Genomic DNA, 26,606 nt, shown 5'->3' with positions numbered 1-26,606 from the left:
CCAGAAACCCTCAGTTTCCCAGAATCAAGAGTCTCTCATTGTTTGTCTCCCTCTCTGATTTCTTCCCATTCAGTTTCTCCTCCCTTCCCCATTGTCCTCTGCACTATTCCTTATATTCCATGTATGAGTGAAATCATATGATAATGGTCTTTCTCTGGTTGTCTAATTTCCACTTAGCATAATACCCTCTAGTTCCATCCATGTTGATGCAAATGGTAGGTATTCAGCCTTTCTGATGGCTGAGTAATATCCCATTATATATATGAACCACATCTTTATCCATTCATCTGTTGAAGGTCATCTAGGCCCCTCCCACAGTTTGGCTATTGTGGCATTGCTATGAACATTGGGGTGCATGTGTCCCTCCTTTTCACTACAACTGTATCTTTGGGGTAAGTAGTGCAATTGCTGGGTCGTAGGGTAGCTCTATTTTTAACTTCTTGAGGAACGTCCTTACTGTTTTCCAGAGTGGCTGTACCAGCTTGCATTCCTACCAACAGTATAAGAGGGCTCCCCTTTCTCTACATCCTCGCTAACGTTGTTCCCTGTCTTGTTAATTTTAGCCACTCTAACTGGTGTAAGGTGGCATCTCATTGTGGTTTTGATTTGCATTTCCCTGATGCTGAGTGATGTGGAGCACTTTATCATGTGTCTTTGGGCCATTTGTATATCATCTTTGGAGAAGTATCTGCACAGTCAATGCAATCCCTATCAAAAAACCATTGACATCCTTCACAGAGCTGGATCAAACAATCCTAACATTTATATGGAACCAGAAAAGACCCTGAATTACCAAGGAAATGTTGAAAAAGAAAACCAGAGCTGGGGGCATCACAATGTCTGACTTCAAGCTATACTACAAAGCTGTGATCATCAAGACAGCATGGTACTGGCACAAAAGCAAACACATAGATTAATGTGATGAGGGAACAGAAGGCAAGCTGAGGACAAAGCAGAAACTGACACCCTGCAACCCCTCCCCCCACCCCGCCGGGACATCCCAGCTGAAGGGAAAAAAAATAATAGTTAACTTACGGAGATCACAATCCTGCAGGACATGAGTCTCCCTCAGTTTTACAAATGTCTTAGCAATTTACAAGAACAAAGCTATCAATAACCTAGCTTCCAGAAGGTTATGTATGTAGACACAATTAGATTTCCTTACTACCTATAGCCCATTGACAAGTCCTTGAAACAGGCAGAGTGACATTCCCCTAGGAACTCAACTGCCTCAATGTTAATACTTTGCTAAGGGCAAAAGGCAATCCTAGTCTGGGTCCCCCCTCCCCCAGGATCCTCAAAGTCTACTTTAATGTATTAAACTTCTTTTGGAAACTTCCTTTATCTCTAAACCCTCCCAAGTTACCTGTTAGCAATCATCCCCCAAGCATATGGCCCACCGATATACATCTGAAGGGTCTCATGACTAAGGTTTTATTAGATGGTAATAAATGACCTTTCCCCAACAATAGCTAGCCCTCTCAAGGTCCTGGAAACCTTGCTTCCAAAATTCCTTAGAGACTTATGCTATCCCGAACCCCCTCCCAACCTGTGGCTATATAATGGGCCACTCCTCAGGACCCCAGTGCAGCTCTTTCTGCCCACGGGTCCTGTCCCCGTGCTTTAATAAACCACCATTTTGCACCAAAGATGTCTCAAGAATTCTTTCTTGGTTATCGGCTCTGGACTGAACCCCACCCCACCCCATCTCACCCATATCCCACAATCTCATCAATATGATGATTTTGTCTCACGAAGTTTTCATGGGTAATTGTTAAGAACAAATATGTTGAACAAATTAAGTTTTGTAGGTAAACTTTTAAATAGTTCCAAAATATTTGCTAACCTAAAACTTTGCAGTTTTGCTAGATTAAGTGATATATTGGGTTGAATTTATTGGATACCTATGTCTTTTCCAAACAAGATAAAATACCAAACTATTGATTCAAACATAGATTTATGTACTTGTGTTGTATCACAGAAAAACTAAAGATAAATTCGGGTCTGTTAGATGTTTTATGCATTACTGAATGATCATACTACAAAAAAGCACGTTTCCAAAAATTTTTAGATTTATTCATAAATTCGCAAATTTAAAAAAATGCTGCCTACTACTTAGTTTTTACTAGAAATTAAGGTTTCTAAGCATTAAGGATTATAATAAATGCAATTAAAACTATTGGAAATACTAAGGGAAGCAACTCTGTATGCAAGAGAAGAGATATATTTTTGTTAAAGAAGATATGAGAAATGGGAATACATTTTTGTGGAAGGGAAAGTAAGTAATTTTGTCCTAAAATGAAACTGGGTGGGTACAGTGAAGGAAAACTTCAGATAAAATATAAATGAAAAAGTTGTAGAAAATTTGTGAAAAAAGAATCTTTAGGAAAGAATTTTATGAGTGGTCAGAACTAAGAATGAAATAAATGAAAAACATATTCCTGGAATATTCCAAAAGATTTGATAATTAGTTTCTTTAATATGCAAAATATGTAGAAAATATTGCCAAATAATAAGCATTCTTTAGATTATGTTTATAAGATTGTGGCATATGTAGAGTCCATTCTGTTTCTGCAAAAATGGCCCATCATCAGGTTTTTGCCATTCTAATGTTCTTGTGACATGCCAATAGTCTACTTCTGAAAACAAATTAATATATACAAATAATGGCTGTAAATTTAATAAACGGGGCTATGAGAAGCCCAAGACAGCCACTCGGTTCTTCCTGGATCCCTGACAAACCCCTTTTCAGTTTTTACCTTCCTTAACCCACAATAATACATTCAAAATGACTCAAATTATGAATAGACATTGGTGTAGAAACTTCTATAAGATTTTAAAACCTGAAACTGGCCCTCATTAAGCTGCCATTTAGTATGAGTTATCAATATGTTGTTACTGTATATATGAATTCTGGATGGGTCAGCCTTTCTTTGCTACAAAGCTGATGACCTTGCAGTAAAACAAAACAGAACGAAATTGTTAAAAAAAAAAAAAATTCCCACTTGGGGTGTATTTTCCATTATGTCCAGTGATCAAGGCACCCACTCCACTGGACAAATCAAAGACGCCTTAATAAAAACCTTCCAAAAGTCTTGAAATTCTATCAGTGTGCAACCTTCTATTGATCCACTGTTGTCTTGTGCTAGTATGAACTGCTTCTGTTAAGTCTCTAATGTTTATTCTCAGGCCTGTCATCAACCGGTTAAAAAAACCTTTTCTAAACTCATTCAAAAAAGCCTGTCCATCGGAGTCTACAGCCTGGTAACTTGGTATTTTAAAACATCAGAGAAAGACAGCCCGTGTACCATTAAAAGCAACCTTACCAAGTGCTTCTGACCACTGACAAGCTGCAAAACTAAAAGATACTAGAAACCTCTAAATCAAATTGACAAGGAAGAGAATTAACTAACACCAAGGTGTGGACTCCTTCCACCCAAGACACAAGATCAAGACTTCATACTTCAACAAAATATAACATCCTTTCTCTTTCTTTTCCTTTTCTTTTCTCTGGCATTGGCCTAAAAGGATGGCGACCTCATTAGTATCTCCCAGGCCATTGCTAAGCGAAAGTGACCTCTTTTATTTCAGGATAGAAAAAAAAATCTAACCGTGTGTCTAACTTTTCACAAGAAAAAAATAAGACATCTCATGGGTCACTCCCCTAAGTTCACACTGCTGAGTTAAAAAGGAAGCCTCTTTTGGTGGATCCCCGTTTCCCCTGTTAGGGATAAATGTAAATGAAGTTATGATCAAAAACTTCTTAATTCTTAAAATTATTACAAAATCATCTAAAAGCAATAACAGCCTAATAAAAATCCATAGTTTCTCTGTCCTAAGTTGTACTTAATCATAGAATAGCTCTTGGGTATCATTGAACTGAGCAAGGGGGTGTCTGTGCTGTGTCTAACTCCCTGCTGTGCCTGGATTAACACTTCTGGGGAAGTTAAATCTCAATTACATAGGAATAAGTTGCTTGGCTTAAAAAAAAAAAATCAGGACATATAGATACCAAAGGAGCTACGAAAACTGAACTGTACTGGGGGAGATGAGGGAGTAGGAGGATGCTAAACTCACTTCATTTCACAGATATACCTAGATAACATACACATCAATGTAAAAAAAAACATAGAAAATGTCTTGAAGACTGGCAGAACAGATTCTCCAAAGCTAAATATAGAGAAGAGGCCACACTGAAGAGGGTACGGAGGGTCAGAGACTGGTGTGGAGCTAAATGGACCCTCAGGACTGTCCCTGGGAGGGAGAAATACCATGGATGTAAAGAGGAGAGATAAACAGAGCCTCACACCAGCTCTACCACCAGGCAGAGGGAACCCACACAGAGAAGATGAATTCCCATAATATTTGGCTTTGAAAACCAGAGGAAACTAATTTCATGAATTCCTATGATCAGTGGGACTTAACCCCTGGAATTTTAAACATCAGTGGGCTCAGCTCTGGTAGAGCCTGTAGGCCAATAGGAACCTGAGTCTCCACCCTTGAAGAAACAGCACAACAAACACACCCACAAAGATACAGTATAGAAGAAGCATTTTGAAAAATGCCTGAGGTATAAGGGAGGGAGATTGGTTTACTAATCTCAGAGTGTGTGCTGGAGGGGCAGGGATCTTTGGGAGACTTCTTCAAGAGCAGAAGAGCTGGCAGTTGCCATTTCCTTCCCTAGTCCCCAAGCATAGACCCACGGACACCTGTAGGAACGAGTAGAGCTGGAATACTTTCTGCCTCACTTGCTAACAGCATGCCCCACCCCCATATTCTTCTGCAGATCTGCCCACTCCAACCCGGCTAGCCTTTGCAGTTTGGGGCACTTACAGGTCCTTCCTGCAGAAAACAGTGAGGAACATGCTGGCACTGTGTGTCTTGCCCCTACATTCCTGTGGATTCATCCCCTCCAGCCCTGCAGCAGGAGTTTTCTAAAGCAGCTCCCAGTTCCCTCCCCAAAGCAGATCTGTGTAAATCTTGCTAACATCTCTCTCTTCATCCCTGCATTTTTCTGCAGACCTGCCCCCTCCACTACACACTCGGAGTCCGTCCTAAGTGGTGCTACTAGCCAGGCAGTGTGCAAGGAGCCCCAGTAGGGTACAGCACCAATCCAAAGTGACTCCTGCCCCGGAAAGAGGGGAAGATAACCATGAACACTAGTCTGACTACAACCCTAGTAGCAGGCTGAGGACATACCCCTGGCTTAGCTTCAGACCCTGGCCACCAATGAAAGATTCTCGGGGGACAACAAAGGGAAGCACTGCAGTTTGGTACTACTGCATCTCTGGCAAATGCCTCATGACTCAACCAAAGCGGCCCCACACTGCTCTACTAACAACACAGGGACAACATCTTGCCCATGACAGGCAATGAGAGCCGCTGGAAATGACTGGACTGAAGGCAAAGTGGTTCTGCCACAACAGTAGGGCATGCACAACACACCCAGTTGCCACTGCAGCACCGGGTTCTAGTGAACAGGGGACATTACACTGCAGGACACTATAAGACCTCTTCCTCTATAGGCCACTACTTTCAAGAGCAGGAGATATAGCTGACTTTCCTAACGCACAGAAACAGACACAGTGTTAGACAGAATGAGGAGACCAAGGAATATGTCCCAGATGAAAGAACAGGTCAAAATCACAGCAAGAGAGCTAAGGAAAGAGAGAATTTTAAGTAATGGTCATAAAGATAATCACTGGCCTTGAGAAAAGAGTGGAGGACCTCAGTGAGACCCTTAATAAAAAGAGAAAACATGAAGTACTAATCAGAGATAAAGATCTCAATAACTGAAATTAAAAAGACACTAGATGGAATACATGGTAGATTAGAGAAAGCAGAAGAGCAGATCAGTGACTTGGAGGACAGAGTAATACAAGACAATTAAGCTGATCAGGAAAGGGAAAATAATAAATGAAGATAGACTTAGGGAACACAGAGAAAACATCAAGTACACTAGCATTTGCATTATAGGGATGTTAGAAGGGGAAGAGAGAGAAAAGGAAGCAGAAAGTTTCTTTGAAGAAACCATAACTGAAAACTTCCCATATCTGGGGAAGGAAACAAATCCAGATTGAGGATACACAGAGAACTCAAACAAAACCAAACCAGGGAAGTCCACATCAAGTCATATAGTAATTTAAATTGTAAAAAGTAGTGATAAAGAATTTTAAAACAGCAAGAGAAAAAAGACAGTGACATGCAAAGAGAACCCCATAAGGCTATCAGCTGATTTTTCAGCAGAAACTTTCTATTTATTTATTTATTTAAAGATTTTATTTATTTATTTGACAGAGAGAGACAGCCAGTAAGAGAGGAAACACAATCAGGGGGAGTGGGAGAGGAAGAAGCAGGCTCACAACAGAGGAGCCTGATGTGGGGCTCGATCCCAGAATGCCGGGATCACGCTCTGAGCTGAAGGCAGACGCTTAACGACTGTGCCACCCAGGCGCCCCCCATCAGCAGAAACTTTTTAGGCCAGAAGAAAGTAGCATGGTATATTCAACCTGTTGAACAAAAAAACCCCTGCAGCCAACAATACTCTATACAGCAGGAATATCATTCAGAATAGAAGATAAAGAGCTTCTCAGACAAACAAAAGTTAAAGAAGTTTATGAACATTAAACCAGCACTACAAGAAATATTAAAGGGGACTCTGAGCAGAAAGGAAAGATCATAAGAAGAAAATTAGGAGGCACAAAAGCAATAAAAGTATATCTATAAAAATCAGTCAAGGGATTAACAAAATAAAAGGATGTAAAGTATGACAGCATACACCTAAAACATGAGGGGTGAGGAGTAAGAATGGGTACAAATTTAAGTGACAGTCAACTGAACATAGACTGCTATATGCAGAAGATGTTATGTACAAACCTAAGGGGAACCAAAAATAAAAAGTAATAGATATGCAAGAAATAAAGAGAAAGGAATGCAAGCCAACTTGTAGTGAGAGAAGAGAGCAAGGGAAGAAACGAATAGAGAAGAATGACAAAAAACTTAAAACAATTAACAAAATGGCAGTAAGTACATATTTATCACTAATTACTTTGAAAAAAAAATAATTACTTTGAATGTAAATGGACTAAATGCTCCAAAAGACACAGTGTGAACAAATGGATAAAGAAGCAAGACTCATCAATATACTGTCTACAAGGGACTAATTTTAGACCTAAAGACACAGGCAGATTAAAAATGAAGGGATGGAAAAGCATTTTTCATCCAAATAGAAGTGAAAAGAAAGCTGGGTTACAATACTTACATCAGACAAAATAGATTTTAAAACAAAGACTGTAATAGAAAACAAAGAAGGACATTATATAGTCATAAAGGGAAAAATCCAACATGAATATTTAACAATTGTAAATATTTATACACCCAACATAGGAGCCCTGAAATATATAAAACAGCTATTAACAAACATAAAGTAATCAATGGTAGTACGATAATAGTAGGAGACTTTAACATCCCAGTACAATCAATGGCTAGACCATCCAAACAGAAAATCAAAAAGAAAACAGTGGCTTTGAATGACACGTTGGACCACATGGATCTAATAGATATATTCAGAACATTCCATCCTAAAACAGACTACACATTCTTTTCAGGTGTACGTGGAACATCTCCAAAATAGAGCACATGTGAGGGCATAAAACAAGTCTAAACAAATTTAATAGATGGCAGTCATGCCATGCATCTTTTCTAACCACCGCTATGAAACTAGAAATTGACAACAAGAAAAAAAATCCAGAAAGAACAAAAATACATGGAGGTTAAACAACGTGCTACTAAAAAATAAATTTATCAATCAATAAATCAAAGAAGAAATAAAAAAATACACAGAGACAAATGAACATGAAAATACAGTGGTCCAAAATCTTCGGGATGCAGCAAAAGTTGTTCTTAGAGGGAAGTATATAGCAATACAGTCCTACCTCAAGAATAAAAATTCAAACAACCTAACTTTCCACCTAAAGGAGCTAGAAAAGAACAAAATCCAAAACCAATAGGAGGAAGGAAATAATAAAGATTATGGCAGGAATAAACAAATTAGAAACAAACAAACAAAACAATGAAACGTAGAGCTGATTCTTGAAATGATCAACCAAATTGATAAAACTTTAGCTAGACTCATCAAAAAACAAAAACAGAGAAAGAAAAAGAGAGAAAGTACTCAAAATCAGAAATGAAAGGAGAAAGAATTATTGACACCGTAGAAATACAAAGGTATAAGAGAATATTAGGAAAAATCACATGCCAACAAATTGGACAACCTAGAAGAAATAGATAAATTCATAGGAACATAACCTCCCAAAACTTAATCAGGAAGAAATAGAAAATTTGAACAGACTGATTATCAGCAATGAAATTGAATCAGTATTCAAAACATTCCCAACAAAGGTCAAAGACCAGACAGTTTCATACATGAATTCGATTAAATATTTAAAGAAAAGTCAATGCCTATTCCTCTCAAACTACTCTGAAACACAGAATAGTTAGGAAAGCTTCCAAATTCATTCTATAAGACAAGCATTACCCTGATACCAAAACCACAGGAACTACAAAAAACAGAAAACAAAACAAACAAACCCCCCCCCAAACTACAGGCCAGTATCTCCGATGAGCATAGATGGAAAAATCTTCAACAAATTAGCAAACCAAATTTAACAATACATTAAAAAAATCATTCACCGTAATCAAGTGGGATTTATTCCTGGGATGCAAGGGTGGTTCAACATTTGACAAATCAATCTACATCATACATCTCATCAATAAGGGATTAAACCATATGATCATTTCAGTAGATGCAGAATTAGTGTGTGACAAAGTACATCTATTCATGATAAAAATCCTCAACAAAATTTGTTTAGAGGGAACATATATTAACGTTAAATAAAGGCCATATATGAAAAACCCAGAGTGAACCTCATACTCAAGGGTAAACAGAAGTTTTCCCCTAAGTTCAGGAACAAGACAAGGATGCTCACTCTCACCACTTTTATTCAACATAATACTAGAAGTCCTAGCCACAGCAATCAGACAAGAGAAACAAAAGGCATTCAAATTGGTAAGGAAGATGTAAAACTTTCAGTATGTGCAGATGGCATGATACTATTTACTGAAAACCCTAAAGAATCCACCACCAACCTTCTACGACTGATCAATGAATTCAGTAAAGTCACAAGATCCAAAATAAATGTACAGAAATCTATTGCATTTCTATACACCAATAATGAACCAGAAAAAGAAATTAAGACATCAATCCCATTTATAATTGCACCAGTAAGAATAAAGTACCTAGGAATAAACTTAACCATGGAAATGAAAGACCTGTACTCTGAAAATTATCAAATATTGATGAAAGAAAATGGCAACACAAATGAGTGGGAAGATATTTCATGCTCATGGATTGGGAGAATATTGTTAAGATGTGCATACTACCCAAAGCAATCTACATATTTAATGCAAACCCTATCAAAATACTAACAGCATTTAAAAAAAAATTTTTTTTTAATTTTACTCATTTATTTGAGAGAGAGCAAGCACAAGCAGAGGAAAGAGGCAGAGAGAGAAGCAGCAGGGAGCCCGATGCGGGGTTCAATCCCAGGATCCCGGGATCTTGACAGGAGACAAAGGCAGACACTTAACCAACTGAGCCACCAGGTGCCCCAATACTAACAGCATTTTTTTTGTAAAATTAGAACAAATTATCCTAAAATTTGCTTGAAATCACAAAGTCCCCCAAAAATCAAAACAATCTTGAAAAAGAAGAACCAAATTGGAGCTTTTGAAATCCCAGATTTTGAGATATACTACAAAGCTGTAGTAAGCAAAACATTATGGTACTGGCACAAAAATACATCCATCAATCAATGGAGCTGAATAGAGAGACCAGAAATAAAACCACAATTATAGGGTCAATTAATTTTTGACAAAGGCAAGAATATGCAATGGGAAAAAGGCCATCTTTTCAACAAATGGAATTGGGAAAACTGGACAGCTACATGAAAAAGAATAAAACTGGACCACTTTCTTATACCACACACAAAAATAAACTCGAAATGGATTAAGGATCTAGAAGTGAGACCTGAAATCACAAAAATCCTAGAAGAGAGCACAGGCGGTAATTTCCCTGACATCAGCTGTAGCAACATTTTTCTAGATATGTCTCCTTAGGCAAGGGAAATAACAACAAAAATAAACGATTGGGATTTTATCCAAATAAGAAGCTTCTGCACAGCAAATAAAATGGTCAACATAACTAAAAGACAACCTACTGAATGGGAGAAGATATTTACAAGTGATCTATCCAATAAAGTCTTAGTATCCCAAAAATACAAAGAACTTCTACAACTTAACACCCAAGAAATAAATAATCCAATTAAAAAAATGGGCTGAAGACATGAGCAGACATTTCTCCAAAGAAGACATACAGATCATGAACACACACACACACACACACACGAACAGATGTTCAATATCACTAATCATCAGAGAAATGCAATTCAAAAACCACAACGTAGTATCACCTCACACCTATCAGAATGGATGAAAAACAAAGTGCTCGTGAAGATGTGGAGAAAAAGGAGCCCTTGAATACTGCTGGTGGGACTGCAGACTGGTGCAGCCACTGAAAAAAAATATAGACATTCCTCGAAAAATTAAAAAAAGAATTACCATATGATCCAGTAATTCCATTATCTGTTATTTACCCCAAAAATGCAAAGAACATTAATTCAGAAAGACACATGCTCCCTTATGTTTATAGCAGCATTGCTGACAATAGCCACATTATGGAAGCAACCCAAGTTTTGTTGGACAGATCAACGGATAAAGAAGATGTGTGTTTATGGTGTACATACACCCAGCATACACACACAATGGAATATTACTCAGCCATAAAAAGAATGAAATCTTTCCATTTGCAACAACACGGATACATCTAGAGGGTATAATGCTAAGTGAAATAAGCCAGTCAGAAAAAACAATTACCATACGACTTCACTCATATGTGGAATTTAAGACAGAAAACAAAAGAAAGAAAAAAGACAAACCAAAAAAACAGACTCTTAACTACAGAGAACTGATTGTCACCAGAGGTGGGTGGAGTGACAGGTGAAAAAAATGAAGGAGATTAAGAATACTGGTCAGTTACAAATTTTCGGTCAGCGCCAGTGATGTAATCAGTCACATGAGCACTCTTCATCCCCCGCAAAGGAAGAGGAAATAATCTGCATGATAAGATCCCCCCCCCATTCTTTCCTCTAAAGGGGAATGACTGTGCCTGGAAAAAACCTGTTTTATACAACTTGCAGTGCCTCTCTACTTGCTAGATGAGGTGTTGTCCAATTCATTAATCATTAGATACCGCCAATTAGATCTTCAAATATATTGGTGGAATTCTCTTTGTTTTTAGTCCAGTTAATAAGGCTTATTCCTTAGTTCTCACTACAGATTAAGGTTTCTAAGGGTTAAGAATTCTAATATATGTAATTAAAACTACTAGGAATAACAAAGGAAATCTCAAAATGCCAGCAAAGTAGGATGTGTTTTCTAAGAGAAGGTAGGAGAAATGGAGATGTGCTGTGTGTGTGGGGGGGGGGTTTTGAGACATAGTCCAGTTAATAAGGCTTATTCCTTAGTTCTCACTACAGATTAAGGTTTCTAAGGGTTAAGAATTCTAATATATGTAATTAAAACTACTAGGAATAACAAAGGAAATCTCAAAATGCCAGCAAAGTAGGATGTGTTTTCTAAGAGAAGGTAGGAGAAATGGAGATGTGCTGTGTGTGTGGGGGGGGTGTTTTGAGACGTGTTTCTTTTGAAAGTAATGTTTTCCTAAAGTGAGTCTGGTTTTTTAAGGAAAAACAACAACAACAACAAACAGGACAAAAATCAGAATGTAGGGGGGAAAAGTTGAGGAAGGATTGCACAAAAGTAATCTTTAAAAAGGAATTTTAATTTGTGGTCAAGCTCGCTAAGAATTAAAAAAGTTATTTAAAAATGAGTTTTAGTATCATATGCTGATACAAAATTAGAATTTAGTTTTCTTTTAAAAGGACAAAGTTTTCTTGGAGTTTTGGTCTGTTTCTGATAAGATTATGAAAGTTTCTTTAACTTCTACATATTAAGTTTCATAATGACCTGTGATCCTATTTAGGCAAGCGCTATAAAATCTTTAAAAGGTATTTTTGACAAACTTCTCCAAATCTAAATGAAGTCTTTCTGCTCTGGAATATTCCAAAGGATTTATTAATCTAATTAGGCTTATTTGATATGTAAATTACATGGGAAACATTGTCAAAGAAGTAACACTGACCCTTCTTTATACTATATTTATAAGACTGGCACATATGCATAAAGTCCTTTCTGCTTCTACGAAATATGGTCCCTCGTTACCAGACTTCTGCTATCCTGATGTCCTTGTAACATGGCAATAGTTCACTCCTGAATCAGAAATTAAGATGGAAAAACAGTGACTATGAATTAAGGGACAGTCAGGGCTATGGGAAACCCAAGATAGCTGCCTCATTCTTCCTGGCTTCCTAATTAACCCCATTTTTCAGTTGTTCTATTCCTTCACACACCATAGTGCATTTAAAATGATTCAAATTATAAATATAGACGCTGGTAATGAGACTTCTACAAAGTTACAAAAACAGTCTACCAGAAGATCTAATATCTTAGGTCTATAATCCCAGAAAAACTGTTTTTGCTTCCAGAGCCTTCAGACCTCTTTTTAGACCCTTTGAACACCTGTAGCTGGACTTCATTCAACTACCACTTAGTATGGGCTACCAACATGCTCTTATTTGTTATGTTTTCCAGATGGGTTGAAACTTTTCCCTGCTGCAAGGCTGATGCCCTCACAATGGAACAAAAATTGTTATAAAATGTTTCCCCCTTGAGGTGTACCTTCCATAACCTCCAATGGTTGAAGCACCCACTTCACTGGGCAAATTATACAAGCTCTAACAGAAACTTTGCAAACTTCTTGGAATCCTTATTCCAAACTTCTGCTGATTCTTTATTGTCTTATTTTAGTATGACCTGCTACTGAAAGTCTCTAATACCTTATGCTCAATCACCAGCAGGTTAAGAAAGGCTTCCAGGGTACCAATTCAAAGGACCCTGTTGCTCCCAATCTGGAGCCTGGTGACTGGGTATCCTAGAGATGTTATCAGAGAAAGATAGCCCTCAAGCCCTGTTGGAAGGGACCTTACCAAATGCTCCAGACCACTAACCATGCTGTACAACTAAAAAAAATATTGAGCCTTGGGTACACATCTCACAGCTAAAGAAGGCTCCACCCGACACGTGATCCTGGTCCTTTACAGACACTAGATTCCTCCGATTCAAATTAACGAGGATCAGAAGATAACATCTGGATAGACTGCTTTCCCAAGACTCAGGACCGGCCCTGTATTTATACATCCACCGCCATCACCATTTTAAATGATTAACACACTATATCCTACCTTTACCATCCTTTCAATATTACAACTTCCCTACCTACTAACCAATCCCTCAATTTCTAAAACCAATCTGGTACCCCTAAAGGATATATTTTTGTTTGTGGCTATGGTTATTAACCTTGGGCCTACACATGCCTTGACAACTAGAGGGAACTTGGTCTTACTTGCTTTTTAGGCTGCCCTTTTTCCTAAAATTGGTTACAAAACAATCTCAAGGTACTCATAGCTCAAAAAAGAGGGCCCTCAGCATTCTATTACCCATATAAAGATCCCTCAGAATACGAGGATGGCTCTTACAGTCACAGTCAAGGTTGTCACCTCCCAGGTTTATTTTCTGGAGTCAAAGGCAATTATCTTATCAAAATCCTTTTCTCTTGGGCAGACATAGGCAACGGGGTGAGGGGGCAGTGCTCTAGAATTTATGATGAGAAATCTCAAACTGTAAATAGAATTGTCTTGTCCATTGCTAGAACCGTTAGAGCCCACCAGAGGCCCCTAGACTCCCTATACTAGTTATAGTATATTACACTAGACAACAGAGTAGTTTCAGATAACCCTCTAGCTGCCCCAGGAGGAGCCTATGCAATAGAAAACACTGCTTGCTGTCACTTCACAAAAGGTGGAACTAAAAACTATTAAGCTATTTAAATTGGTCAAGTCCCTAAAGATATATTCACAATTTTCCCCAGGATGGTTTAACTTTACATTGGCTAAGATTTTTAGTTGGCTCTCTTGGGGCTTGGAGCTCTTTTGTGTTTGGGTTTACAAGTCGTACTATTAACCATTATCATAACCTGTGTCTTAATTGTTATATTTAAGCTGTTTGTAGTTCACTACTCAAATGTCAGTACTTTCAAATTTTGCTACTCAAAATGTCAAAGGAATGGTTGGAACGTAAAAAGTATTAATCAGACCTACACTTTGACAACAAAAAAGTAAACTTTAACCACAGCCTAAAGTCCCTCTCCCTAAAAGGTCTCCTTCTTTCTCAGATGTGGTCCTAGGACTCGCCCACAACAGGCTTAGAGATAGAGTGTAAGCATATGAGAGTCTCCGTTCTGAAGAACATGATGGACCCAGAGCAGGTACTAACCCTGCTGGCAGTGCAGTGGGGCCCAAACCGAAGGACTGATTATGGCTGCTTTCTTGTTAAGAAAGACCTTGACCACAAAAGGGAAATGTATAGAAGGTTTCAAAACTGAACAATCAAGCCTAGCTAAGAGAATCTCTTTTTAAAAATGGGGTCAGGAGGCCATAAGAAAGGAGGAATTATCAACTCTTTGGCAGACACAAGTCCTCAGCCTGAACTTAACTTTCTTCTCACCATGACACTGAATCACTCATATTCTTCACTTTGAAAGGAGCCAATGCAGTTTAACAAGTTTTGATCCACCATTTGCATATCAACCAAAGTAATCCCAGTTAACCTAGTTTTAATCCTTGTTTTGCACAGAAGACCTAAATGAGAACTGCACTTAAAACTTTTTTGCCTTTATAACTTTGCTCAATCTGTTTCCCTTAGAACATGAATCAAGTTTCTACCTGAGCCTGTGTCTCCCAAACTGCAATTCTAATTGCCCAAATAAATGCCTGTTAGTTTAGCTTTTCAGTGAATTCCTTAGACATCACCAAGATGCTGTAATTGCTTCACGTCAAGAATTTTCTTCAAAGCTATACTCAGCTCATGGTGGTTGGGTTTATATTATCCTAAAGGATTCAACCACCCACACCCCCACCATGAGCTGAAAATTATGATCAGACTCCGTCACCATTCTGCTCACTAGCAAACCATGGGTTTATAGATTACAAAAGCCAGCGTCCCCGTTGCTGCCATACTTTCATGCCAGCCCAACACTAATAGCAAGCAGCAACTGGGCCATAAAGGCAAGGCCTCAAAATCCTCTGGGCTTCTGGCAGTCACTGCAGAACATGCTCCTTAGCTTCCAACTGGTCTTTTGTCTGCTCACTGGTACAGTTCCCCAAAGTTGAGGTTTTCAATTATTGTTTTGGTTTGAGTGTTGGTTACTTTCCCCCCAATAGCTGGCAAGCATGCTGGCCTGGAATTGCCAAGAAACTCCCTCTTCTTCAGATGAGCATGGCCTAGCAGATTCCCCCACAACAAGCATCTAGTCAGAGTGTTCAAATCTTACTTTGAAGAGGGACATTTTTGACAAGTATGTCTTAGAAGGACAACATAAAGGATGCCACAAAGTGACCCACCCTTTTATTTACAGGACAGGGAGTACTTAGCTCTTACCCTCAATGTGAGATGTTGCAGCTGACTACAAACACATGAAAGTTCTTGAGTAATTTCATCAGCCTCCCAGACGTAAATGCGTATTTCCATAATTCCAGAAAATACATCACTATTTATTGATTTATTAACTGTAGAAAGTAGCTATTGATATCATGATATGAAAGACGACTATGCAGCTCACAGGTAGTTTCTTCAGTTTTTCATATTTACATCTTAGATAGTCTATCCTTTCCATTTTAAATGTAAAAACATATACAAACCTCTGTATCTTCAATGGCAATCTTTTGATTCCTTATTTTTTTACAGTAAGCATATTAACACTTCTCTAACTGCCCTCATCCATATGCCAATCATTTTTAATGACTAAATAAAAATTGTGCTCTAGTTGACCAAGTGGCATACTGGATTATATTTTCTTCAGTAGGCATCTAGTGATGACTTAAATAGATGACTTATCAGGTACTTAAAAGTATGCTTTTTTTGTTTTGCTTCATATTTGGACAAATTCTTTCTCATCCAGTTTCCCCACCTCCCTCCTTGGAGTGTCTTGTTGCTCCTCTCCTCTTGCGTTTTGTGTCTTTATCATAGACAAACTTTTAACCTCATAAATATACATTTTGTGCTATAAAGACTTTTCCCTAGTTACCAAACTCTGAGTTCATTCTCTTTCTACAATCCAAACCGGTTGTACTTAGGTTTTTTTGTTTTGTTTTTTAAATAGAGATCTCCTTCCAGGACTTCCCTTTATTATTTATCTGGGTGGATCCACGTTTTTTAGGTCCCGGGACTTCCTTCTCTTGGATTACTTTATTATTTTGATGATGAACAACTCAAGTAATTTCCTTGAAGAGATGCTAAGAGACAAACTTTGTCTTTTCACGTCTGAAAAGACCACATTTCACCTTTCTATGAATTAAGTCTAAGCTTAAATGGTTTTTATATAATAATGAAAAGTTTAACTTTGCAAAAACTGTAATATTAGGTCATTAATTAGAATATGTTAATATAGCTTCAAATATATTTTTAAAAAACTAAACTATAATGTGATATGATTCCGTTATAGTGGAAGATCTCTTCCAGCAAATTGTCAATTAAACAGATAAAAGATAAATTTGTGACTTAGTTACAAATTATGGAAAACTGTAGGCATCAAGTAAAGAACACACATTTATATCATGCATAGAAAAGCATGTATGACCACAATTATAATTATGAAGACCAAACGTCAAATAGATTTGGAAATTTGGAAGGGAAAATGAAATAGAGGATCAACAATGTCAAGGGTTGTGTTTTTGAAACTAATGAAAAACAGATTATCTTCTTGAAAGAGATCAAGAGAAAAAGAAAAATTATAAAGTAAAAGAAAAAAGAAAAAAATTATAAAGAATATCTAGAATGAAAAGAGGGATATATTGCATGGTATAGAGAGTGAAAAGTAATGGGAATAACATCATCAACTTTACGAGAACATAATGGGCAACTTAAAACTTTAAGAAAAAAAGAAATTGAAAACCTGAACAGATTTCTTAATATTAAAAACATAGTAGTATTTAGCTATAAAAGAAATAACTGGCCCAGACGGCTTTGTTAGTTCTAGCAAATACTCTAGAGTAGTTTCAAATATGTATTTTATATCATACAGTTTTGGGATATATCTAAGAATATAAGATTTGCTGATCATTAATCAACTAAAGTAATTAATTGCATTTACATTTTAAAGAAAATCTCATGATCACCTCAAATGCTGATAAAGAATTTGATAAAATAGAACAAAACTATTAATAGAAGATACTAATTTGATATAGCATTTAGTCTCTAAAATGGTCTCCAATGATCCCTATCTTTTTTTTTCTTTTCTTTTCTCTCTCTCTTTTTTTTTTTAAGATTTATTTGAGAGAGAGAGAGAGAGAGAGAACACAAGCAGGGGGAGCAGCAGGCAGAGGAAGAAGCAGGCTTCCAACTGAGCAGAGAGCCTGAGATGGGGCTCGACTGCAGGACCCCAGGACTATGACCAGAGCTGAAGACAGACACTCAATTAACTGAGCCAGCCAGGCGTCCCTGAGCCCTACCTTCTGGTGCTCATGCACTCATGTAATTACCTCTTATTGTATTGGGCTGCAATAAGATATTGTAGAAATAACAGTATGTGATTTGTGGGTTGTCATGAAAACATCTTGACTCCTGCTTTCCTGTCTCTTGGATTGCTCACTCTAAGGGAAGCCAGTTTTTATGTTGTGAGGACATTCAAGCAACCTTACAGAGAAGTCCATGTGGAAAGGATCTAAAGTCTCCATCTAACAAGCACCTACTTGCCAGCCATATGCGTTGGCCATTTTGGAAGCTGATACTCCAACTCCAATCTAGATGACTAGAGCCCTGATTGACATTTTAACCATACCCATGGCTGACATTTTGAATACATCTTCGTGAGATGACCGCAAGCCAAAATCATAGTCCTAAGGTGCACCAAGATTCATAACTCACCCACAGGTAATATAATATGCTTTATTGTTATTTTGAGATATTGATTTTTTTCATATTAAATAAGAAGTTTATTTAAATAAGATGCTTGACTTGAAGGGAAAACTACCTGGAATTCATTTTTTTTTAGAGTAATTTATCCTTAAAGACAGATTGCCCTACATGTGATAGATACGTACAAAAAAGTTATAAAATTGTCCTTGGTTTTACAATGATAAATGAAAAACATTAAAATTCTTCAACTGAACAAGGTGGGCAAGGATTTTTATGTTGTTGTTTTTGTTGTTGTTAAACAGTGAGAGCAAAATAACTTACTGGAATATAAAGATAAGAGCTGAATGAGCGTGCCACTAATGGAGAAAGAGGGTATTTTCACAGAACCAGTATTTTTAGGTCATCCCATCTCCTTTTGATGTTGATCGAAACATATCATTGGCTTTAAGAAAAAACAACATGCTTGTGCACATACACACTTCCTTCATGTACAATAAAGGAATGGGGAAGGGGAAAAAATGAAAGAATGGAGAAAAAAAACTACGCTGAAGTAAGTTAGAATGTGGTGGAACCAAATTGTGGTTTCCTAATTGAGAATGTTTCCTTGGTCTGGAGGAAGGGGTTCTGGAGTAAAGTAGCAGGTTCCCTTTTTAGTAGACACCTCCTGTCTGCTGCAGGAACGCATCAATTGTATCTCCATCCTCCATTTCCAACTGTGCAGGTAGGTCTCTTTCATTGATTGGCTGCCCATGAAATCAGAATCTGATCAGCCTCATTGACAAACCCTGTCATTCATAATAGGCTTTCATTAGTTTACTAAGTAGTGTATGCCTCTTAATCTTAAACTGCACCACAGAACCATCCTGCCCCATCAACTTCAAATTGATATCATCACTATTCTCAGTCTAGACTCCTTCCTTTGCCTTTTTGTAGGCCATGGCAAGTGCTCGGGTGTCCTTAGCTGCTGTTTCATAAAGAGGCACCTGCTGTGCACCGAAAGAGCACACAAGCACACTTCACACCAGCAGTGGCAGAGGAAGGAGGTGGCAACAGTGTTGAGGCACTAATTTTTAAAGTAACTTGTTATGTGACAATAGATAAGTTAGATACCTGATAATATGTTTTTATAAAATAGTATTCTTCGTATACTATAATGAAATATTAAAATGCTAAATTTAAATTAAAAATAAAATGAGGAATCCTGATATCACTTGTTTTTAGTACATATTTAAGAAGTTCTAGCCAGGGGTACCTGGCTGGCTCAGTTAGTTAAGCATCTGCCTTTGGTTCAGGTCATAATCCCAGGGTCCTGGTATAGAGCCCTGTGTTGGGCTCTCTGCTCAATAGGAAACCTGCTTCTCCCTCTCTTTCTGCTGCATGTGCACTCTCTCTCTCAAATAAATAAATAACATCTAAAAAAAAAAGGAAAAAAAAAAGGAAAAGAAGAAGTTCTATCTAGCTTAGTAAGATAGGGGGCAGCTTTTCCTGTGGGAATTATTGGGTTGAGGGGAGTGTAGTCTTCCTTCTTTTCCCCACTATGGTGTGGGGCAACCATTGATATCAACCATTGAAAACTACTCCAAAAAGGGTAGTTATCTGGCAAAAAATGCAACTGCCTGCTGTGTTCAGGCTTCCATTTGACCATATATCGTGAACTTTGTTCAACTTGTGCAATGAAAACAGCACTATGCTGCCAGTCAATTAGCAGGCCATCAAACCAGTGATGGGTGTTGGGGTATGAACAGAGTGTGGCTTGAATTCCCAGAATTCAATACGGTGTGACTCACAGTTCTGCCCAGGGTGCTTTTGGAGATAAGTGTTGCGAGACCCCATGTTTGTGCCAGCCAAAACCTCACACCATTGGAAACACAGAATGAACACAATACGGAAGTGTTATGTCTTCTGCTCTGCCCTGGCTGCTTTGGCCTTACCAGTGCTGGTCATATCTAAAGGTCATTATATTGAGAAAGTTCCTGAACTTCCTTTGATAGTTGAAAATAAAGTTGAAAGCTAAGAGACGACTATGGAATCTACTTCACTTAAGAGACTCAGGGCCTAGGATGATATCATAAAGTTCCATGCCTCTCAGCAAACAAAAGCTGCAAAAGCAAAATAAAAAGTGGTGATTGTATGCAGAGCAGCGGGCTCTGAACCATCAATAAAAAGGACAAGTGTCATCAAGGTCTTCAGAAACATACCAGGAATTACTCTGCTTTATGTAAACAAACTGAACATTTTGAAACTTGCTCCTGGTGGGGATGTGGAATGTTTCTACATTTGGATTAAAAGTGCTTTCTCTAAGATAGATGATTTACTCTCAAGAGTAAATACAATTTCCATGCACAGTTTTCAATACAGACCTTAACAGAATCTTAAAAATCAGAGATCCAAAGATCCCTCTTAGAATAACACAAAAAGTTTCATTATAGAGTCCTAAAGAAGAATCCACTGAAAAACCTGAGAATGATGTTGAAGCTAAACTCATATTTAAAGACCATAAACTAGAACAACATTCTTCACCAGGTCAAGAATCGGAAGCTCCAGGTGGATAAATCTGCAGCAGCACTAGAAGCCAAATCAGATAAGAAGGAGGTTCTAGGCAAGTAACCAGGGGTAGGGAAGAAAGGGAGGCAGAACTCTTTGGTGGGAAAAAAGGTTGCGGCTGCCAAGAAACTAGCAGCTGAACAGATGCCAGCAGAAAACACCCACCACAGAAAAAAAAAAAAAAAACAACAACAACATGCTGCAAAAACTTAATTTATTCCATAAAGGTCAAATAATTTTGGGCAGCTCATTTTGAATAAAGACCAGATTAAAGAAGTGGTGAAAAAACAACAAAAATGGAAGAAAAAGTTGTGAAAGTTTGTGAAATCAGAAAAAAAAATTATTTATAGATGGAAATTTGTCTTGATGGATGCGGCAAAGAAAATCTATAAACAATTACAACTAGTAAGAGAATTTAATAAGTTAATCAGGTAGGAAATCAAAACACTGATGTTGCCCATTCAAGATGGCAACATAGGAAGATCCTGAATTCGCCTTCTCCCCCACTGACACATTGAATCTACAGCTACATGTAGAATAATTTCTTCTGAAAAAAGCCCTAAAAACTAGCTAGGCAACAATTACACATTGAGCATACCAGAAAAAAACACATCAAAGAAGCTGGGACAAAATTCCACCATAAACCCCAGCTACTTTTTTTTTTTTTTTTGAAAGGGGAGGTGGAGGGAGAGGGAGAGAATCTTAAGCAGTCTCCATGTTGAGCGCAGAGCCTGATGCAGGGCTCAATCTCTTGATCCTGAGATCATGATCAGAGCCAAAATCAAGAGTCAGAGGCTTAACCAACTAAGCCACCCGGGCACCCCAACCCCCACCTGTAGTCCAAGAGGGAACTAAAACCCCAGAGCTGCTTCCACAGAGTGAAGGGTCTGAACCCCATATCAGCCATCCCAATTTTTAAGAACCCCAACTGAGAGACAGCTCCCAAAATATCTAGCTTTGTAAACAAACAGGGCTTACTTCAAGGATGCCCAGAAGGGCATCGTGATCTGAGAAATGGCTCTTAAAGGACACCCATACTTGGAGTCACTCACCCCAGAGCCCAGTTCAGAAGCAGCTAATCAGGCCCACACTTTGTGAAAACAGCTCAGTTGCTAATCATAAAGCATCAACCTGATGGGCATGCATCTAAGTTAGCATCTAAGGGTCTTCTGGGAAAATCTCCAGAGATGAAGACTAGTGGGCACAATCTATGCACACCATCTTTTTTCCCCCAAATCCTAGGCTTTCCCCCTTGACCCTTACCCCAGAGAGCCATCTTTATGCTCGCCCACTGCCTTGCTCCAACCAGCAGTTGCCGTCTGAGCACTCTCCCTCTGCCATTGTTCCATAGTGCCACCATTTCCCAGAGGTGACCTGGTTTTTATGTCTAGTGCTCTAGTTTTTGTAGCTACAGCTCAGGGGATACCCAATAATTGCCTGGCTTTAGAGGCCAATGGGAATTGCGTTCCTGGGTCCTAGAGGCTGTAACTAATTGGAGAGACAGTTCTTGACAGGCCATCCTCAAGACAGAAGGATGAAATGCCCATGTAAGTCTTTTTGTGAAATAAGTCAGTTTTCTTACTCAGGAGCTTCAGCCTGAGGAGCAATTCCCTCAAGCCCCAATTTTCATGACTGTTTCACAGGGAACAACTCCAGAACACTTAGCTCTGGTGACCAGTGGGGCTCATGCTTGCAGTCCCAAAGGATTATATATATTTGCATACTTCATAAACTGCTACCTCAGGTCTGGCTTATATCAGCCTGAATCTAGGAGCTGAGATCCTCCCCTGACAAAATGAGACAGAGGAATGTGTCCCAAATGAAAGATCAGGACAAAATCACAGCAAGAGAGATAAACAAAACAGAGATAAGTAATGTGCCTGAGAAAAAAATTTGAATGTTCATAAAGATACTCACTCAACTGGAGACAAGAGTGGAGGACCCCAGTGAAAACTTAAACAGAGAAAATGTAAAAAACAAAACAAGCAAACAAAAAAAAAAACAACTAATGATGAAGAACTCAGTAATTGAAATTAAAAATACTGTAGGAGCGGGCATCTGGGTGGCTCAGTTGGTTAAGTATCCAACTCTTGGTTTTGGCTCAGGTGGTGATCTCACAGTTGTGAGACTGAGCCCCGAGTCAGGCTCTGAGCTCAGTATAGAGTCTGCTTTGTATTCTTTCTCGCTCTCCCACTGCCCCTCCCTGCTCGCACTCTCTCTCTGAAATGAATAAATAAAATCTTTAATAGAAAAATTGTAAATTGAATAAAGTAGACTAGAAAAAAACAGAAAAACCAAGCAGCAATCTGAAGGAGACTAAATAAAAGCAATCAAGCAGAACAAGAGTGAAAAAAATTTTTAAAAATGAGACTAGACTTAAGGAAACTCAGTAATAACACTCATGTCATAGGGATCCCAGAAGAGAAAGGGGGGAAGAAAATATACCTGAAGAAGTAAATAGCTGAAAACGTCCTGAATCTGAGGAAGGAAACAGATATCCAGATCCAGGATGCACAAAGAACCCCCAATAAAATCACCCCAAGGATGTCCCTTCCAAGACACATAGTAATTGAAATGGCAAAAATTAGTGATAAAGAGAATTTGTAAAGCAGCAAGAGAAAACAGTTACATACAAGGGAAACCCTATAACACTGTAACACTATCAGCTGGTTTTTCAGCAGCAACTTTGCAGGCCAGAAGTGAGTGACATGATATACTCAAAGTGCTGAAAGGGAAAAACCTGAAGCTGAGAATACTCTATCCAACAAGATTATCATCCAGACTAGAAGGAGAGATAAAGGGTTTCATAGACAAACAAAAGCTAAAGGAATTCTTCATCACTAAAATAGCCTTATAAAATATGTTAAAGGGATTCTTTGAGTATAAATGAAAGATCACAAGCAGGAGTAAGAAAATTAGGAAGCATAAAAGCAGTAAAATTAAGTATATCAAAAAAAATCAATAAAGGGGATCACAAAATAAAAGATATAAAGTATGACTAAATATACTTAAAATGCGGGATGAGGGAGAGGAATAAAAATTTAGTGCTTTTAGAATGGGTCCAAACTTAAATGACCATCAACTTGATATAGACTGCTATACGCATAAGATGTTATATATAAACCTGATGACAACTACAAATTGAAAACTGGTCATAGATACGCAAAAAATAGAAAGAAATCCAAGTATATCACTAATGAAAGCCAGCAAACCATGAGAGGAGGGAGCAAGAAATAGAAAAGAGCAACAAAAACAACCATAAAACAAGTAACAAAATGGCAATAAGTACGTTCCTATCAATAATCTAAATGTAAATCAATTAAATTCTCTAATTAAAAGACATAGGAGGAGGGGATAAATTAAAAAAAAAGAAAAGCAAGACCCATCTATATGCTGCCCACAAAAGATTTATTTCAAACCTAAAGACACATGAAGATTGAAAGTGAAGGGATGGGAAAACATTTATCATGCCTATGGGAGTGAAAAGGAAGCCGGGGTAGCAATACTTATATAGGGCAAAATGACTTTAAAACAAAGACTGTATCAAGAGACAAAGAAGGACACTATATAATCATAAAGGAAACAATCCAATGTAAAGATAAGAGCAATTGTAAAAATTTATCCATCCAATATGGGAGCACCCAAATACATAAAGCAGCTATTAACAAACATAAAGGAAGTTAACAGTTTTATTTATTTATTAATAGTGATAAATAATAGGGGACTTTAACACCTCACTTACATCAATGGATAGATATTACTAACAGAAAATCAAAAAAAGGAGACAGTAGTTTTAAATGATATACTTTACCAGATGGATCTAACAAATATATTCAAAACGTTCCATCCCCAAACAGAAGAATACACATTTTTTCAAGGGCACATGGAATATTTGCCAGAATAGATCACATATTAACCCACAAAACAAGCCTCAACAAATTCAAAAAGATCAAAGTTATACAATGCAGCTTCTTTGATCACAATGCTATGAAACTGGAAATCAACCACAAGAAAAAAATCTGAAAAAAAAAAAACAACCCAAAACCCCACAAATACATGGAGATTAAATATCATGCTACTAAACAATGAATAAGGCAACCAAGAATTCAAAGAGGAAATAAAAAATAGATGGAGACAAATGAAGATGAAAATACAATGGTCCAAAATCTTTGGAATGCAGCAAAAGTGGCTCCAAGAGGGAGGTTTATAGTAAAACAGGCCTACCTCAAGAAGCAAGAAAAATCTCAAAATGTACAACCTAACCTTACATATAAAGGAACTAGAAAAGGAAGAACAAACAAAATGCTAAACCAGTAGAAGGAAAGAAATAATAAAGATTAGAGAAGAAACAAATGAAATAGAAACAAAACAAAACGAAAGCAATAAAACATATCAATGAAACCAGGAATTGGTTCATTGAAAAGATCAACAAAGTTGACAAAGTTTTAGACATGAAAGAAATGAAAGAAAAGAAAGAAAGAACTCAATATTGGAAATGAAAAAGCAAGAAATAACACCCCAAACCACAGAACTACAATGGACTGTAAGAGAATATTATGAAAGTCTATATGCCAACAAATCGGACAACCTAGAAGAAAAGAAACATGTAGCTTCTCAAAACAGAACAAGGAAGAAATAGAAAAGTTGAACAGACCAATTATCAGCAATGAAGTTGAATCAGTAATCAAAAACTCCCAAAAAACAAAAGTTCAGGACCAGACAACTTCACAGGTAAATTCTACCAAACATTTAAAGAAGAGTGAATACCTATCATTATCAAATTATCAGAAATTAAAAAGGAATGAAAGCTTCCAAATTCATTCTATGAGACCAGTAATACCCTGATACCCAAACCAAATAAAGACACTACAATAAAAGAGGACCACAGGCCAATATCTCTGATGAACACAGATGCAAAAATTCTCAACAAAATATCAGCAAACCAATCCAACGATATATTTTTAAAAAATCATTCACCATGATCAAATGGAATTTATTCCTAGGACGCAAGTGTGGTTCAACATTTGCAATTAAGAATAATATATCTCATCAGTAAGAGAGAGGATAAAACCATATTATCATTTAAATAGATGCAGAAAAAGCATGTGTCAAAGTATAACATCCATTCATGATAAAAACTCAACAAAGTAGATTCAGAGAGAACATACCTTAACATTATAAAGACCAAATATGAAAAACCCAAAAGTAACATCATACCCAATGGTGGAAAACTGAGGTTTTTCCCTAAGATTAGGAACAACACAAAGAAATCCACTTGCACCACTTTCATTCAACGTAGTACTAGAAGTCCTAGCCACAGCAATCAAGATGTAAAAGGATCCAAATTAGTTAGGAAGTAAAACCTTCAGTATTTACAGATGACATGATACTATATATAGAAACCTCTAAGAATTCAACAACAACAAAAAAAAAAACCTTCTAAAACTGATAAATGAATTCAGGAAGGTCGTAGGATACAAAATCAATACACAAAAATTTGTTGCATTTCTATACACCAATAATGAAGTAGCAGGAAGAGAAATTAAGAAAACAATTCCATTTATAATTAGACCAAAAAAAAAAATACCTAGGAATAAACTTAACCAAGGAGGTGAAAGGCATATACTCTGAAAACTATAAAATACTGATTAGAGAAATTGAAGATAATATAAGCAAATGGAAAGATATTCCATGTCCATGAATTGGAAGAATAAATATTGTTAAAATGTTTATACTACCCAAAGCAATTCACAAAGTTAATGCAATTCCTATCAGAATACCAACAACAATGTTCATAAAACTAGAACAAATAATTTGTATGGAATCAAAAAGATCCTGAATAACTCAAGCAATCT

At 37.4% G+C, this 26,606-nt stretch overlaps 2 pseudogenes; one reads left to right on the top strand and one right to left on the bottom strand.

The window, feature by feature from the left end:
- Positions 1-18,729: 18,729 nt before the first annotated feature.
- Positions 18,730-19,214, bottom strand: LOC103667679 (annotated as a pseudogene).
- Positions 19,144-21,363, top strand: LOC121104280 (annotated as a pseudogene).
- Positions 21,364-26,606: the final 5,243 nt, after the last annotated feature.

Source organism: Ursus maritimus, unplaced genomic scaffold, assembly GCF_017311325.1.
Source record: "Ursus maritimus isolate PB19 unplaced genomic scaffold, ASM1731132v1 scaffold_1, whole genome shotgun sequence".
NCBI classification, from domain to species: Eukaryota; Metazoa; Chordata; class Mammalia; order Carnivora; family Ursidae; genus Ursus; species Ursus maritimus.
The sequence above is the reverse complement of the archived record's forward strand: the minus strand, read 5'-3'. Positions and strand labels throughout refer to the sequence as shown.